General features: G+C 48.6%; 1 protein-coding gene across 2 annotated transcripts in view; it reads right to left on the bottom strand.

Moving 5' to 3' along the window:
• Positions 1-14,200, bottom strand: part of RASSF7 (Ras association domain family member 7) — a 35,726-nt gene extending 21,526 nt beyond the window's left edge. For both annotated transcript variants that reach the window (XM_030485350.1, XM_030485353.1), the window contains exon 1: positions 13,889-14,200. The gene's annotated coding sequence lies outside the window, so the exon portion shown is untranslated. The remainder of the gene's footprint in view (positions 1-13,888) is intronic.
• Between the last annotated feature and the right edge of the window lie 3,732 nt (positions 14,201-17,932).

The raw sequence follows: 17,932 nt of genomic DNA, 5'->3' as shown, positions 1-17,932 counted from the left end.
GAGAAATAACCCTTGCCTGAGTCAGAACACAGAAGTGCACGTTTCCTCCAAAAGATGAGCTTCCCTCCCAAATAAAAACAATTGCTCCCCAAATCCCGGCATTTCCAGGGGAGTACTGCCTCCTGTTGCCCAGCATATACTTGAAACAGGGTCAGGAACGGCGTATTGACCTTTGCGGCACTCCTAGGACTTCAGGAAAGTTTAGAGGGTGTGAAGTCCTTACAGGTTTCCTTGGAAGGTTTTGAACCCATCGTTGTTTTTCTGGCAAGAGTTTTATTATGCAACCGCACACTGCTCTACCAAGAAACAGAAGATGCTGCCTTGAGTGTAACAAAAGGGCTTGTCTGGGATAATTTTTTCCTCTGTTTCTAGGACAACAAGAGACACGAGAAAGAAAAGATGCTGCAGCATCATAGGAAAGCTGAATTGGGCTCAGCACTGCAAAGCCACTGCAGCTGACTGCCCGTGTACTATGGTCTGCATCCCACCATTCCCACCTGCTGGTCTGTTTGGGTTAGGGCTTGCAGGAAGGAGAAACCTTGGTCTGGTGGGAAGACTTAGCCATTCTCCTTCAAGGGCAAGCCTTCTGGACTAGGAAACTTGATATATTTCCTGTCCTCCTCCTTTATTCAATGAAGTATTTATTCCGCTTCTGCAGCAAGCCTGCAAAAGTTGCTGAGCACTTGTGTCCTGCAGCTGCAGCAGGAGATGGGATGCTCAACAGCATCCTGCGGGTTCGCAGCCCTAGACAGTAAACTTTTTGGCTACGCTGGTTTTCTTGTGTATTTGGATTGCACCTCGTAGGTATACAGCAGTTTTCTGGAAACACTGACAGCAGTGTGTGTCTGACCGCTTTCCACACCAGTGGTGGTGGGAGCTGTGAAGGGTGATGACCTGCAAAGGGTTTCGTGAAAAGTGGTGCCCAGGAAACTCACAGTGCAGACAAATGGGAGCCAAGTGGAAAGGCAGCATTGTAAAAAACATAATAGGGTCAGACCCAGAAATCTTAGGAACCTATATCCTCCAGAAACCTGCATTGCCTGCCGTTTGCTAGAATGACTCTTGCAAAAGTTCCAAATCAGCAAAATCTACCTTTAAAATGCAAGGGAATAACTCAAAATGTGGAGCAGGGCTCCCACTTACACCTTCTGCAACAAAAAAGTAGAAAAATAAAAGGATATAATTGGGTTGGAGCTCCTGCCTTCCTGTCCAGTGTCCCCAGGAGAGAGTTTGGCTGGGTTATTACCCCTTCATTGCCATTCCCCACTTCAACAGCAGCTCAGCCATGTGTCAAAAGGAACAGGGGAGGAAGAAACAGCCGAAACAACAGTGGATGAAAATGAAGAGAAAGAAAATGGAGAGCAGAAATAGAAAGGGAAAAGGGCAACAGTGTCAGAAGGAGAAAAGATGCCCAGGGCACATCCCACAAACTTTTATTTCCTGTCCATGTGCTGTGTAGGATTCTCAAGATCTGCCTTTCACTTAGGAAATAGCCCCATTAATTATGGCTGTTGAGTATGGGAATGCAGCAGCTCTTTGCCACTCTGCTGCTGGGGGAGCCTGTGACCCGAGCTGTCCGGGTTTCCCAAGCGTTTAGCAGTGCGGTCATGCTAATTTAGTTCAGGTTTTTCAAAGGCTTGCCGGAAAAAGTCCTCTCCTTCCCAGAGGCATTGAAAGTTTTGACCTTCTGACCTTCCCTTTTACTAGGAGGTTCAAAAGCAGCATTGCAGCTGTTAAAGTTTTTCTTCATGCCTCAGTGATTCTCTGATGGGGGACCAAGCTGGTGTTTATCGAGGCTTGACCTCTCTTCTCTGAGCCCAGAAATGTCTCTTTCTTGCAGTGCTACAGGCAGGGCAACGCTGGAAACCTCCTTGCCTTGCCATTCATTCCCTCCCTGCATGCAAACGCGGTGGTACCCGTTACTAATCCATCCCCCACCAGGAGCTGGAGTTCCCGGCACTGGTCCCATTTGTCCATCAAGCTGCAGATTCATTTACATTTAATCCACCATGACTTGTCTGTGAAACATGACCCTCCTCCTTCTCTGATTCTGGCATCCATTTGGCTTTCAAAAGCCAACTGTTGGTTTCTGAAAAAAAACCATAAGTATAAACCCCCTCCCAACAGGCTACTACTGGCCTTGCACGGACCTTTGGTGTCTCATCCTTCCCTCCACTGTCAAGGCTCATTATTTTCAGAGGACATCCTTCCTTTTTATATCTTTGTCACACACTGCATCCATGGTGCCAGACTCCTCTTCCTCAAGGACCAACATCAGCAAAGCACTTGAGCACAGGTTTAACTTCAAGCATCTTGTTTTGGGATAGCACTGCACATTGCACATCCCCTAGCTGAGAGGCTGGAGATGGATGGCCTGATTCATTACTGTTGGATCCTGGATATTTACTCACGGCAGCCTGATTTCCAAGCCAGGACAGGGGTCAGTGCCTTCTGCTTTGAACAAGTCCCACCAGCCCAGCCCAGTGCTAAAGCATGAAGTTAAGATGCAAAATGAGGTGTGAAAAGGCAGGAGAGGAAAAGTTTCTGAATTGCCAGTCCCTAGAGCTGTGGGATTAACCACATTTACACCAACAGATGAGGATCATTAATGCAGTCATTAAAAAGGGAGAGTCCTGCTGTGAATAATGACAGGCGCTTCACACTCGCAGGTGCCTGGTCCCTGTGGTGGAGGCTTGAAGGTGGTGAGATAGTGATGAGCTCCTTCCTGCAGACATCTTCAGGCCATGAGCAGCCCTCACCCTTTTTACAACTGTCCTGCTGCCTGAAATGGGTGGTAAGCACAGAAACATGCATGGGTGAGGGTCTCAGTTGCCCTGTTTTATGTCCCCAGCATCCATGCTGCAAAGCTCTCTGCAGAAACGTGCTTGTGGTAGAAGCCAGGGTAGGGACCTGCTCTCTGGGCTCCTGCATCCCTGCTCAGTTGTTATCTCCTTAGGTGAGCTCAGCTTCCCTAGCTGCAAAATGGGGATAATATTTACTTTGCTTGCAGGGGTGTGGAAGACTATTTAATTAATGTTTATGAAGTGCTTTCAGATCTGTGAACAAGAAGGGTGAGATAAGCAGAAAGGATTCATGAGGTAGGTGCAAAGCATTATGATGAATTATTGCAATTCAAAGGCAAATTATTGTTATTGCTGCCTAATAAGCAGATACAGCCATTAGCCTTGGACAATCTGATTTCTAACTCTGTTAGCTTCTTTTTTCCTCCCTCTTCCCCACAAGAGTGTGGTTTCACCCCTGCTACTCTCACCCAGTTGAATCTAATAACCCAATAAATCATATGGGTCTGACCCATCTTGCCCATCTTCTGGTGGAAAGAAGAAGGATGATGCAACCAACCTCAGTGCTAGTGTAGATGAGACCTGCAGCAGTGCAGCTTCAACTTGGACCACTGACATGAGCTTCTCACCTGTAATGGCATCACAGGGAGGCAGACTGTTCTTCTTTTGCAATGGGGAGCATCCCCAGAAGCTGACTCTTGTCCAGCTTCAACCAGCAAACTTGCTGGGTGAGCTTCTTCAAAGCCCACTGCAGGTCAGGAGGTGCAAGCACCCAGATGTGATCCCAGTGCTCATGGTTACCACCCCTCAGGTGGGCTGGGGAACATGCAGCGTGAATGCTCCTAGCCCAGCCTTTTTTTAGAAAAACTTAAATCCTCTGTAAGACCTTGCACTGGCTATGGGTTAGGAGAGCATGGAGTCAGTGACACAGCAAACAGGCAAGCAGGAGCTCTAAGCTGGGCTGAAAAGAGTCTTTAGGCAGTTTGGCCATCTCTGCCTTGAAACCAAAGAGAGCTTGACCTGTTTTAAACTGGTGTGAGTAATGTGAATCCAGGGCTGGTACGAGCAGGTTTTTCTGGTTCTCGCTGCAGACTTTTCCCCTCCTTCCCTGCCTGGGCTCCTAGTTTCACACTGGGAGGGCACCTGAGCCTGGGAGGAGCCTGACTTCCATCCTTTGGGACACCTTTTCCTGCTCTCTACCCATGCCATTCCCGTTGGTCCCAAATTGCATTTCCAACACCACTCCTCAGAAGCCACCTGCCAGCCTGTGCTTTCAGAAAACCCCATGTTACACACAGCCAGCCCCACATTTTCAGCCTCACAGTCCTCTCTCTCACACCACTAAAACCAGAGGTCCTCTCCCACAGCCTCACTCTGCTGCAGTTGCTGGTGCCAGGCATTAGAGCACAGCACAGTCCTGCATCAGGCCTGTGCCTTGGTGGTACCCAGGTGGGGACCTCGGGCAGAAATTAGGAGATTCCCAGGCCCAAATTGCTTTGGGTACTAACCTGGACATCCAAGACCACTTCTAGACACAAACCTAGATGCAAAGGACAGGCAAGTTCTATAGTTTCTAATTGTCCTGTATTACTTTTATACTCAAAACTATTTTTTATTTTTTTCCAGCTGGGAAGCCCAGGGTTATGTAGGAAGACCCTAGTTCAGCAAGATAGTTGTGCCTTGACTGGAACACATCATCAAAGACTTAAACCCCTGCAGGATTTAAGCATGGGTTTCAGTCCTGTTGAGTCAAAGCTCTTCAGTAAACAAGGATGAATGGAGGCCTAAAATTGCTCCAGGTAGAGAGGGTTGGCACATCCTCTCACTTCAGCTGTGCCTCCCTGGAAATCCCAGTCTGCTGGGAAAACACCCAAGCAGCTGTCTCTTGTATAAGTACAATGTAGATAACAATAGTTATCCTTAGTTATTTCAAGTTCTAAGTGGGTCCTATATGCACCTGAAACACAGAAACAATAACACCTAAATAAAGAGGAGCAAAGTGGTTTTTTTTCTCTTTGTCAAAATTTTGCGGTTTTTCTTCTAATTTTAAAGGTAAACTGTTACTATCTTCAAGGGACTAATTCCTTACTAGCTATTGATTTTACCTGAAGATGTTATTTTTCAGGATACTTTATTTGCTCTCCCCATCCAGAGTACATGATTTAGGTTAGGTAATGTATCTCAGTCAACTGGAATTCATTTGCAAAGCCAAAGAGAAAATAGATTTATTACCTACTATGCTAAAAATAAATAGTACCCAATGCCTACGAAGTATCGCTGTATTCTTAATCCAAGGTTTTCTAGTAACTACATAAATAAATAATGCAAAGGAAGTTGCCTTTCCATTTGTATGTTAGCAGCATGCCTGAAATAGAAGTATCATCCAACAGATGCGTATTCAGCATGTATCTTCCTTTCTATTGGAAAGTCAGTAAATTGGCTTTTGCTTCCATAATGCTGAGGTCTTGACAATTTTTGAGTGCAGCCATACTCAGCACATGGCAGGCAGCTCTAATAACAGGCGATGTAAGCAAAAAGGAGGATTTAGACTGCCCTTGCTCACTGATATTTTCCACCTCTTAATAGTCCAGATTTGCCTTCAGGCTGTGGGTTAAAGGAGTCAGGGGCGACCCAGCACCCATGAGGCTCTGCAAATTGTTGCTTATCTCCTGTACCTTGCACGAACCAGCATAGCCCCAAAACATGTGCAACAACCCTGAGAACAACATGCCATGGCAGGTGTTGCCACCTCCAAATGGCTCTCTGGCAGGTCCTGCTTTTCCCACCAAGCATTCCCCCCCTTTTCCCACCAGGCATAGTAAATATGCCTGGCTGGCATTCAGAGAAGGCAGAAAACAACTGAACAGCCAGAAACTTTAGACAGGATGAAGCCTGGACCCAGTCACCCTCAACAAGTGGGAGTTTTAGAAAACACCACCTTTGTGAAACCAGAGAGAGAAGTCAATACAGAGCCTGGCATGGGCAATGAAATATGTATGTACCTAGGACCTCATCCAGCCCTCTCCAGCCACTGTACCTCTTGCCTTTGCATTCAAGGGTCGCTGGATCCCATCCAAAAAAGATGCAGGGGAACAAACGTAGCCCTGGCAACCCCTTCGAGGGCAGGGAGGAACAAAGAAGACCCCCGGGCTGAATTTGTTTCCATTTTTAATCCTTATCTATACCCATCACCCCCTTGCATGGAAAGAGGCTTCTCAGCTGTATAGATTTGCATTGCTATGGGAGTTTGAAGTGATAAAACATTTGGCTTGCCTATTCAGAACCAATTAGTGATTCAAAGCAGCCTGAGACATCTTAAAGGGGCCTGGTTTTCCAAGAGACAGGTGCTCTGAGGGAAAATTGAGATTTTTTGGGGTAAAATTGAGGGTTTAAAAGAAAAAAAAGTCACTGGCTGCTAGAAAATATAATTCCTTCAAGTCTTAGTAAGGAAAATAGATATTGCACAGAAAATTCCATTTTAGGCTGGTAAAATCTGGGAGGAGGTGGGGAGAAATGGCTGAATTTACAGCAGTGATAGAAATAATGCTTTATCTATCTATTGAGCACATCTAATTTACATGTTTCTTTTCCAGGTTAAGAATTTCCCCTCACTTCCCATGAGTTATCTTCCACTAACGCTGCCACCCCAGCACCCCTGTCCTAACACAACATCAGCCCCAGCCAGAATTTCTTACCCAGATCTCCTACCAAGGGAGGAGGTGTTTTTTTGAGGATTGTTCTGTTAGACCTTTAAATCCACGTAAGCAAAAGGGCAGCCTACCTGCCTGTAGTTTGCATGGACCAGCACATTGTCGCTGCTGCCATGGCAGGGCAAACTGAGGGAAGGAATGAGACCTGTACCACAGCCCATGCTGTTACAGTCTCTGACAGGATGAAAAGCCCTGGGAAGGCAGCCCAGGGATGACCAGCTCTCAGGGTCCCTGGGGAAAGGCAGGAAAATCCATACCAAGGGAGACCTTGTCTGCGTAGACACATCAGGGCAGGACAAGCTGGAATACAAATGTTCTATGCAGCGAAGAAAGAGTCTACCCTCCCCCTGAAGGAGTTGTCCTAATGTGTCCTCCCTGTGCAGCTCCTTTTCTCCCACTATAACTAGGAGGCATAAATAGGAGCCTGCAACAGGCAACTGAGAGCAAAGTGAGGCTCTTATTTGATGCGATGGAAGCTCCAGCTCCTCCCTATCTCCACACTGCTGAGTTATACTGACACACCGCTGAATTGCTGGATCCAGGAGGAAAAAAGGAGGAGGAGGAGATCTCTAACTTCCATCTGGAGGCGTCTTCTCCTCCCCACTGTACTGTGTGCAACACCTGGGCTCCCTGCAAAAGCATCCCTGTCAGCCAAAGTCATTTCCACTACACGTGCCACGTTGCTCGGGGGCTGCTGCTGGGGCTTTGCCAGGCAGAAACCAGCAGAAAACTGTAGGAAACAGTCAGGCTGAGTTAATAAAAGAGGATTTCTTCAAGAGAGCGCTTGAAAGCTAACAGGGCAGAGGGCCACAGCTGGCTGGGGATGCATTCTAAACAGCTTTTTAATCTGAGAGCAGATAGATCCATCACTGTCTCGTAACATCTGTCTGGAAAGCAGGATGGGTGGGGGCAGTAATCTCCCAGGCTGTTATGTGCGGACTAAGAGAGAAATTAGGCAGCAGCTAGATTTGGCACCCCTTGGGGGTTTCCGAGGTGAAGCAGCCATTATGAACGCGAGTGCTCTGCCCCAATAAGTGATGGAGGAACACCCAAGTGGTGCAGATATCCCTTTCTTCCCATAGTGCTGCAGGAATCAAACACTCAGCAGGGAAAAAATATCCTCCACTGCATGCAGTTCTGTGAGGCTTAAAGAGCACCTTGGACTGCTCAGTTCCAGAGCTGGTTTTGTGTCTCCAGCTGAGATCAGGGCCTGCAACATGCATTTGCACACATATGGGGACATGTCCTAGCCCAGAAACTTTCAGGCTGGAGAAGACTAATAAACAGGGAGAAAAAAGGTACTTCTTCCTATTCCCCAAATGGAGAATAAAATTCTGGGATTCAGCTTAGAAGCAAAATAACCAGTAGGTAGACACAACCTGCACTTTTAGGTACTTACCTGTCTTCACGCAACTGGTCCTGGCTGATTTTTGCCTAAGCTACAAAGCACCAAAGGCAGAGACGCAAATTGCAACTGCTTTCCCTGGTCCCAGGCTGCTAAACCTGCATTTCCCTGCCTGCGCAGAAAACTGCTGCTGCACTCAGCCAAAGCAAGGGCCAGACCTGCAAACCTATCCCAGGTGCTCTTCACAGGGTGCTATGCCTGCAAGAATAACATAGATTTAGCAAGGTCATAAGCACGTGTGAAATGCAAGAAGCAGCAGTGAGGAGAGCGCCACAGGCATTGTGGAAGAGGACCAAGGCACCTGGCTGGGGCTGATCTCAGAAGATTCACCAGCCCTCGTGGCATCTGCTGTGTTTCTTGTCACTCCAACAGTAGCTGATTACATGGATATCTCACTTTTCTTAGCACATACACAAGCACCATCAGGTTTTAACTCACTGTTGCGAAGACACATTAGAAGTGTGACCCAGAAACGCTGCCAAGGTTCAGAAAGCAAAGCATACCCGTAACTTCTTAAATCTTACACTTCAGCGGTGTGTTGCTTTTTAAGTTGCCAACTGATGTGGGACCAACAGAGTTCTGAAATATCAGAGGTGTCCCCCCTCCCCCAAATCAGGTGTCAGGGAGGATAAAAGGAGTCGAATGGCAGCTACAGGAGGGTCTTTCCTAGATCCTATGGGACTCCTAAGACCATATAGCAACCACTTGGAAAAACTCACCAGACAAGCAGCAAGAGGAGATATAGCAGAACCAGTAGGTCTGGAGGTGGTCCAGGACACCATGTCCAACCCACTCCCAGCACCCACTGCTCCCCCACTTCCACCCAAAGGAAATTTCCGGCCACTCCAGTTCACTTGTGGGACAAGTTTTTCCTCCCCTACCTCTGTTCATGTGTGACCATGTCAGCTGTTTTTCAGCCAAGAGGATGCTTCACACTGAAAGGATCCAGAGACAAGCCTTGTAATTAGGAAGTGGGTACCACCCACCAGTTAATCCCTCCTCCTTCCTCATTTAGCCTGGGAGATACATAGCCAGGTTTGTTTATGTTGCCTGTGCAACTTATCATTTGTGCATATTGCTTTGCATCTTCAAAGTGCTTCAGCAGATGTTTTGCACGCTTCTCCCTAACTCTCATGTGACAACGGTTTTGGAAAGGGGATGGAAGGGGAGCAGGGCAAAGCAAAGCTAAATAATTTGCCTCGGGACAAAAAGAGTCATCAGTAAAGTCAGGATCGACACTCAGCAGCACCTGCCTTTGAATCTCATGCTCTGATCTTTGCCTGTACCTCGCTACCTTTAGGTTTAAAAATGGTGTCATGAAGCTTGGTGCTCATCTGGGTACCAGACAGCAGATTTCAAGGGATTTGCTTCAGCTCAGCACTCCTGTGGTCGCAGACACTGGACTGAATGGTTCTGGACCAATGATTAAACTAAATAATCTCAAACATCTAGCAGTATATAGAGCAAACACGATCAGCAAGTGTTTCCCTTAACAGCACCACAGAAAAGAGAACAGAAATGATCCATTCGTGACCTCTCATCCCAGCTGATATTTTGGACTAGTTAAAGCAGGCAGTGGTGGTCCCGCAGCCTGCGCTGCCCTCTCCATCACACCAGCACTACTCTGCAGAGAACTGGATCAAAGACTGGTCCAGCTGTAGAAAAACCCCAGGGGAGAAAATGGTTAATTTTTTTTTGGTCAGATAGTGCCTCTACATTGGGCTGTCAGGAAATGCTCATGCCAACAAAGGAGAAGGTGGAGGAGCAAGCGCTTGGATCAGGCTGGCGGATGGGAACAGTTTAAAACACTTTCCATTGCTAACCATAACAGTAGAACAGCTCCAGTGTCACGACGATGGAGCTACCGCAACGTAGACACCCAGACCAGCACTGTCATTTGTATCAGCCTGCACCTGGAAATATCTGGTCCAGTAGCCCAAAACTGATAATATATTGATAACCCTGCCACAGCTTTACCGTCGGTATTCCTGACCTACTATATCATTGTTGGGCCAAGAGCAGACTCTCCTGGGTGGTGCTGGGCTCATAAACTACTTATTCTCTCCCCATCACTGGAACAATCTTGTACTGAAGATTGTTTTGCTGGTTTTGCTGCAATTTTTCTCACTTACCACAGAAGAAGGAAAAAGCTCACTAAAATGGAGAGAAGAGACACGCTCCCCATCTTTGTCTCTTAATTACGAGGCAAAATGAAGTGCCTAGCAGATAACGAGCCACTCAATCAAAGCATTCCCACTACCAGATTCACAAGCTGCTCCCATGGGTGAGGTGATAGCAACATTATCAGCCTCTTGGCTCTGCTGGTGAGACCCTCCCCTAAACCTTCCATTTTCTCTCCTCCTGATGGTGTGTGTCTGACCCCCACTTCCATTCTCTCAGCTGTAAGATAGATATAACACATACAGTGCCTTTCCCAAAGCCCTCCAGGATTTGCTGATGAAGACTCCAGAAGCATTAGAGGATCTTAGTGTCACCATTGCTTTGGAGGTTACTCCTTTCTGGGGTAGGAGAAGGTGGCAATTATAAGAATCGAGTCTCCAACCCTCTCCTCCATAAACAGGGAGGTCAAAGCAATTTTGGCTTCTCCTCTGATGGCTACACAGGCTGAGCAAACACAGTGTGCCAAGGCTGGAGACTGCAGGCTCTGGGGTGATGCAGAGCTGGAGGCAGCCCCAGACACTAGGGCTAGTTCAGCATCGTGTATACTGGGGCTGAGTAATATCCCGAGGAGTCCAAATGTGTGCAGAGATGGTTGGGACTTGGGAAATCTTGCCCAAGGGCCAACGGGGCTCTAGTGAGTGACCGCGTGAACTCCTGCAGATCCCACATTCATTAAAAGTAAAATAAATGTCTCTCCTTAATAACCTCATTAATGATGTCTGCTCTCCTAGGAACAAGGATTGCTTGGGGCTTGTGTCTATGGAGAAGATCTGAGCTTATGCTGAAACCTTCTGGTGAGTGAGCTTTGCCAGGGTCCCTCTGCTACAAGGACTTTGTGGTGCCTAAAAGAGGTTGCGTCTATGCTGAGCCTTCCTAGGGGCAGTGAGTGAGTTTGTGTTTCTGTTTCCTCCCCTCAAGACCCATTTCTGGGACACTTGCAGGTGTCCCGTCTTAGGCATCTGTACTTCTCAACAACGTTTAAAGGGTATGAAGAAAAGGAAGAGGCACAGACTGACAGGCACACAAGTCTTGCCATGAGTGTCTCTTTTTTTAAGAAAGCAAGAGGAAAGAAAACAGATCAAGCACTATTTTCTTGGTAAGGAGAAGGGATAATTTCCTGGTCATGATTCAGCGCTGTCATATGGAGTCAGTGACTGTCCTTTATACACCTCACAGCTTTGCCTTTAAAACACCACTCATGACAACACACCTCTCCAGGTAAGGTGCAATTACCTGGGAGTTCACTAGCTCATCGCTAGCAATTACCCAACTGCCTTGTGTCCCATCAACCCACCTTAATAGCTACATCATCACTACAGCCCTAAAACTGCTAGCTCCTGTAGTTGACAGCAAATACTATCATTAAACATCTGGGAGTGAATTTACTACCAGCCACAGAGTGATTACTTGCTGGGGTCACTGCAAACATACAAACTGAGCAGAAGGATTGTTATAAAATATGATCCCACTCATAGCAGATGCTATTAGCGAGCAACAGGCAGTGTTTATTCCATAAAACACTAGGAAAGAGAAGTTATTTAATGACTATCTGGGAAAGTCCTGCTTCTCTGGGGCTATTGCTCCCAGTTCATAAACTGCGTCAACAGAACTGCTGGGGAGATACAGTGAAAGCTGAATTTATTCCTGTTTATGGCCTGCAAGGTGTGGGTATGTTTTCCTCTCTCTTGGGTTTCAGACTGACATTACTGTTCATGGGTTTAATAAAGCCTAAAGAATGTGCTTGGCTTAGCCCTTCAAAGAAACAAGGCTCGTTTGAACTAACTGGAGCAGGGAGAGCTGTTGGTCCAAGCAGGAGTCATTGAACTTTAAAATCTGGCTCTAAAACCATGATTGTTTAAAAAAAAAACCAAACAAACCAAACTAAAATACCCAACTCATTGCATTCACCTTTAGGATTCTGAATGTCCAGGTTCACCCAGGTCAAACCTCCTCTAACTACACAGACACGTGTTTTTCCCTAGCTTTTATTTAGATACAAAAAGCATCATTGATTCTCACAGATCTAGTAACTGGGTCTTCTAGGCAAAGCCTATCCTGCTGTAAGGCTCTGCCTAAAATTGTGAACTTTGGCAACACTGCATGCTGCAGGATTTATTTATTTTTTAACAGATAACCTGTGCTACATATTCCCATTGAAACAGTGAAAAATGATGTATGTAACAGGCATGACCCTTTTCCTCTCTCTAATTCCCCCAGAGCCCTGGGGTGGGCTGGCTGTGCTAATCTCACACCTCCAGGTCACCAGTGCAAATCCAGGTCAGCAATAACCGGCAGTCTGCTCCCCATCGCAAGGCTACTTGGTGATTGCACCATTGGTTTGGGAATTCCTTTGCCAGAGGAGCCCTTGTCGCTTCCTACTCCCAAAGCCCCTGTGCCTCTGTACGGAAAATGGTCTGGAATGGCTTCTATGCCCCATTGGCCCACTCCAGGGACAGATCCAGCTGTCATCTGGCTGGGGGGTGGAGGGAAACAGCTCCATCTCTACAGTCACTTTGCCGAAGCATGTGCCCTGTGCCAGGTGTGCTCCCTAGGGATCTCTGGACAAAACCTCCAAATGCTGTTTCAGGGGTGAGACAAATCAAATATTCCCCCTCAGCCTCAGGATCCTCCCCTCCTGCTCCAGCTCTGCTCAACACACTTGTCAGCAAAACCCTTTCTGTTCATTTTGTGGTGTCCCTCTGCCTTCCCCCGCCACCAGGGTGCCAGAAAACTGCTCTTCTGCTACAACCACGATGCTAGGAGGGATCTCCAAGTCTCCTTGTACCTTCAGGTCTACGGGAAAGGCTTGTTCAGGCAGCCCCCAGCCCTGTGCCCTGATAAAGTACCATAAGCTGTGATCCAGAAGGATTTGGAATTACCATCCCTCTCTGTCCCCCACTTGTGGCACCAAGACTTTTCTGAGTTGTGGCACTGCTTTTCAACATGTGCTGCTGCATCCATGCAGGACACCAGCCCTTCTGAAGCTCATGACCTGCTACTGAGCCAGGAGGCTGCTCTGGGGTGGATGTTACCCTGTGGAAGGATTTTCTCATCTTGGACAGCTTTGACCTGCCCCATCATTAACAGCAGGCACAGCTGTGATGGGTGCAAAATGCACTGTGCTGAGTGCTGCCTCCCCATGCAGGCAAGCATCCATTCCCTGCCAGCTCCTTGTATCTCTGCTCTCATCTCCCAAGTGGAGGAAACCCCCCTTTCTCTATAGCACACCCCCCAAAAATGCCCCTTGCTTCCCTGCACACAGTTGAGCCATGAGGGCCCTTCTCCCCTCATCCCCCTGGCTGCAGGGAACGGGTATGCAGGCATCTCTCACTGAGGTAAAAGCAGAGCAGCTCTCTATCAGCGGGAAAAGCTCTTTAATTTAGGTTTAATTTAAAGCCACCTTCTTCTAGCATAGCTCTCAGCCCTGGGTGCCCTGCAGGGCTTTCTTGTGTTTGATTAGTCAGGCGAAGCCAAACCTACCCGAAATCACCTGCACCATCCTCTTGGGGTGAGAGAGCTGACCCACAACTGTCTGAAGGCCCCTCAACTCCCCTCTCCCCACACAGCTTCTCCCTGAGCATCCCTCCCTCGTGCCCCACTTTCAAGACCCCAAAACCCCAGCGATTTCCACTGCCCTTCTCCCACTTAAAACAAGCGTCTTCGCTGTGAGGGCGTGCAGGTGCCGGCTGAGCGACCTGCAAAGTCATTGCTGACGGCACCCACACTGGGAGAAACTCACCCCAACTCCAGAGCTGGGAAAGGGGCATGGGCCGGGACCGCGCAGGGGGTACCTGGAGTGGGTGGCTCCGTGTGCCGCTCCTCGCTCCGCAGCGACTGCCGTTCCCCAGCACGGGGAGCAGGGACGGGGAAGTCTGGCTCCTCTGCTACTCGTTGCCAGGACACCTTGGCGTTCAAACCTGAGCTGGGACCAATCAGCCCCGGGGCTGGGGAGCACCAGCCTCACGTCATCCGCCACCGGCGTTTATCTGAGCGAAAAAGCGTGACAGCGGTCACACAGCCCGTGGGGGGCTGCCTTTGTGCGGACTGGCGCTGCCCCCGCCCCGGCCGCTTATTGGAAGCCTCTTCTGCCAGGCTGGGGAAAACAAAAGAGCCGCGGAGAAGGGAAGGGAAAAGAGCTCTTTGCATGTGCTCTTTCTCCACCTCCCAGCTCCAGCCCGGACCCTGGCGGTCACCTCGCCGGGGAGAGGCAGCACCCAAGGTCATTTCTGCCCAGGAGCAGTGGAGCTTCCTCGGCACTGGCAGGGGGCTCCTTGTGCCCCCAGTGCAGCCACTGCCACCTGCATAGCTCTGCCCCAGACCACACAGCATGGGCACGGACCCACAAACTCACAGCTTCAGGGTTGCTTTCGAGCTCAGATGCAGTCGTAAGGGCATTTTTTCTCCCAGCCAGGCCCTGCAAGACGTTTTGTATAGATCCCAGAACAGGAGTCCTAAGCCCCTGATGATCACAAGGTACTCAGGTGTGTAACGCAGACAAACCATCCTTGGTGCTGTCTTCCCTGCTCTTCAGCTGCTACCAAGGCGCACAGCTGGGTGATAGAAGCAGCATTGTCTTTGCTCTTTCTGTGCCAGTGGTGGGAACTGGTGCATTTTGGTTGCCCACAGCTGGAGAGGCTTAGACCCACCAGGCTTCTTCCCAAGGCAGGGTAGGTCCAGGTGCCTAGGCCAATACTGAAGAGAGATCTCCCCATCACCTTGGTGGTGGTGGTAGGGGGATGGACAACAGGGGTGACAACAGGGACACAGGTAACCTGGCAGAGCTCCTCCATTTGAGCCACTCAAACTGTCCAACCCAGGAACCTACGTGGATCTCCTTCCTCCTCATGGGACAAAGTTGCAATGTAACACCCTCCATGCCCAAAGCAGATGCTGAGCCTCTGGGATAAACGTACCTGGCTTCTGCTAACCCTGCTGCCTGTCATTGATTCTCCCCAGAAGAAGACAACTGAGGTTTTGCCAGCTCCCAAGAGAAGCACATGCTGGAGGGAGGAACCACAGGATCAGCTACATGTAGTGCTGTGCCTGAGTCACATCTCCAGTATACCATCTCTCAAACACTCATTTTACTTCATTAATTAGCTACACTGCCGAGGTGCAATCCACTCCCGTGGCTGGCATTTGCGCTGGTTTGCTTGTCACCTAGTGCTGACAACAATTAATGAATCCAGGCTGGCTCCTCACCCTGCTCTGCTCCACAGGAGGATGCACATGAGCTGTAAGCAGGCCTTTCTCAGTGGACCTGCACATTGCCTGTACAGCACCAGGCACCCAGACTGCCTTCCTTGCCATCGGGCTCAATACAGCGCCTCATGAATGAGGTATGATTGAATTAAGGACACGTTCTGCTGACGATGGCCCACATGAGGCTGTAAAGGACTTCAACTCATTCACTTCCAGGATATACCTGCAGTTAATTTGTGGTGACTTTATGGAGTAGACAAAAGCACAGGGAGGTGTCCATGTGGCTTTGGGGTTGCTCTGCCCATCCTTGGCATCAGCCTCCAGCAGTGCTGGTAGGACCATGGTTACAGACATCCCTTGTTTGGCTCAGCTATCAGATTTCCCCATTGACTCAATGGAGGAGAAGGGAAAAAACAATCACAGAAAGCGATGGGATGGATTTCACTCCCTCATTAGCTCCATCATCCCAATTACAAAGCTTGGGGAGGGTGGCAGCTGTCAGACAGGGCTGCAGCCCCACCGGCACACACGGTGCACAAGGGTGAGAACACAACATTTCTGGGGGTCTTCCCAAAGGGAACAGACAACGTGGCAAGACAGCAGATGCGTATCACCGTGGAGCCAGGTGGGTATGAACGACATCCTCACCAGTGCTGCCAGTGCTTTCAGCAGCAGGTTATGAGGGCTGGACAAAATTGCAAAGCACAAAGACCTGGCTGGCTGGGCATCACTGTGGTGTAGAAACACATGGCAGTGAGCTGCAATGTTGCTCCAATCCAAAGGCAAATGGCCAGCCCTGGCCAGCAGTTGGACATAGGGGTGAGGCTGTCAAAATCACTGAGCTGGGGATGTAGCAGCATTGCTCTGGTGGAGAAAGAGCCATTTCTGCACTTCTTGCATATGATTTAGAAGAGGTCCCCTTTGTCCTCTACCCATCTGTCCCCACCCACGCCAGGAGTGAATTTCCAGCCCCCCAACTCAGGATCTCTTATCTCAGGTCTTAATGTCAGCAGCTAATCTTGGATTACAGTCTCCTGGGGAGATTTTCAGTCAATGATAAAAACATGCTCGAGAGCGACTTGTCTCTTAGGTGGCGGAGTCAGCCCCTAGAGATGCCATCTCCCTCCTCCAGGTAGGCAGGAGTCAGGGATACCCAGGCATAGTCAAGTGCCTCATGTTACATGGGAGACAAGACCTGCCTCCAGGTAAAGTCAAAGGATGTGAGATACCAAAGTACCCCAGAGGACCTGGGCCTCACTTCTTACCTAGGAGCTATCATGGACCAGCCCCATGCATTTTGTCCAGGTACGGGCATCACTGGTGGATTGGGTGAGTGAGCTCAGCTCCCTCCTCCAGGACCCACCAGCAACTTCCAGAGCTGAAGACAATGCTGATGCTGCTGCCAGCACAGGGGGGGAGCACAAAATCCCCTTTTGCACAGCTCTCCTGCAGGTGAGCTGTCAGCAAAGCTGTTGTGCTGCTGGACAACAGACATCCATCCAGACAGATGGGCCACCTGACCATGGTCCCTTTGAAAGGGTCCAGCAGAAACCTCCTCCACCATACCACTATGAGTCATCACATGACAAGGCTAAAAGATAGCAATAAAATGTGCTAAACTAAATCAGTGGTGAGGCAGAGTGAACTCAACCATTTTACTGTCCAGGGCAGCAAGCAGGTAGCCTTTTCCAGGGTCCACTGGCTCAGTTTTGCCCCTTCTTGCTTCTACAAGCCAGATCTGCTCTGCCTGTTATCTGTGCAGATGTGCACTAACATCAGTGGCTGTGGATGGGACACACACTGATGCAGTGGCATGATGGGATAAGACTGTACCTGGATGCAGCAGCAAAGTGTGAATTCCCTACAAGCAGTTATTCCTTTGGGAGCTGCCCAAAATTCCCAACTAGACAACACCAGAGCTAGTGGGCTGGTGAAAGGAGAGAAATAAATCAGCTGTTTCTGGAGGGGCTGGAAGAAGGCCCGGCAGTTATTGATTCAATTCTTCATTCGTTGCATGTTTGAGTGAAGCAATTCAGAACTGTCCCATCAATTCAGACTTGTGCAACAACATTAGCCACAGAACTCAGGAACTTGGTCCCTTTTTCCTAGCAGATTCATTATTCTGAATCAACCTCCAAGTTACAACAATAAGATGATCTCGGCCTGATACACCAAAGCCAAAACCCCTCAAAGTCTAAAAGCCAAAGCTTTTGCTATCACTTTTCTCTGGATAAGAATACTCTATGGGAATGTGCCAAAGACCCAATCCCATGTCTCCCCCTTTCCTTGGATAGCTCATATTATAAAATAAGAATAAGAATAAAGTAAAATTAAGAATATATGTATTTGACAAGAACATCTGAAAAAAGACAAAAAAAATCCTTGCAAACCCCTTTAGCACTTGCAGCAACCATGAAAATGCCAGGGATGAGGAGAAGAGTTGTGTTGGCTCTGCCAAATGGGGGAATGGTGTACAGGAAGGTAATCATGACCCCCACTTTTCCACATGGATGCTGACCCTTAGAATAGACTTGAAGTTGTGTATTTTCTCAGTCCAATAATGCCTCCAAGAAACCTAAGCCAACCTCTGCCCTCCCACATCACCTGCTCTGAGGTGATATCTCTCCCATACT

This window comes from Strigops habroptila, chromosome 4, assembly GCF_004027225.2.
Source record: "Strigops habroptila isolate Jane chromosome 4, bStrHab1.2.pri, whole genome shotgun sequence".
Taxonomy (NCBI): domain Eukaryota; kingdom Metazoa; phylum Chordata; class Aves; order Psittaciformes; family Psittacidae; genus Strigops; species Strigops habroptila.
This window is presented reverse-complemented; position numbering and strand designations above follow the sequence as displayed.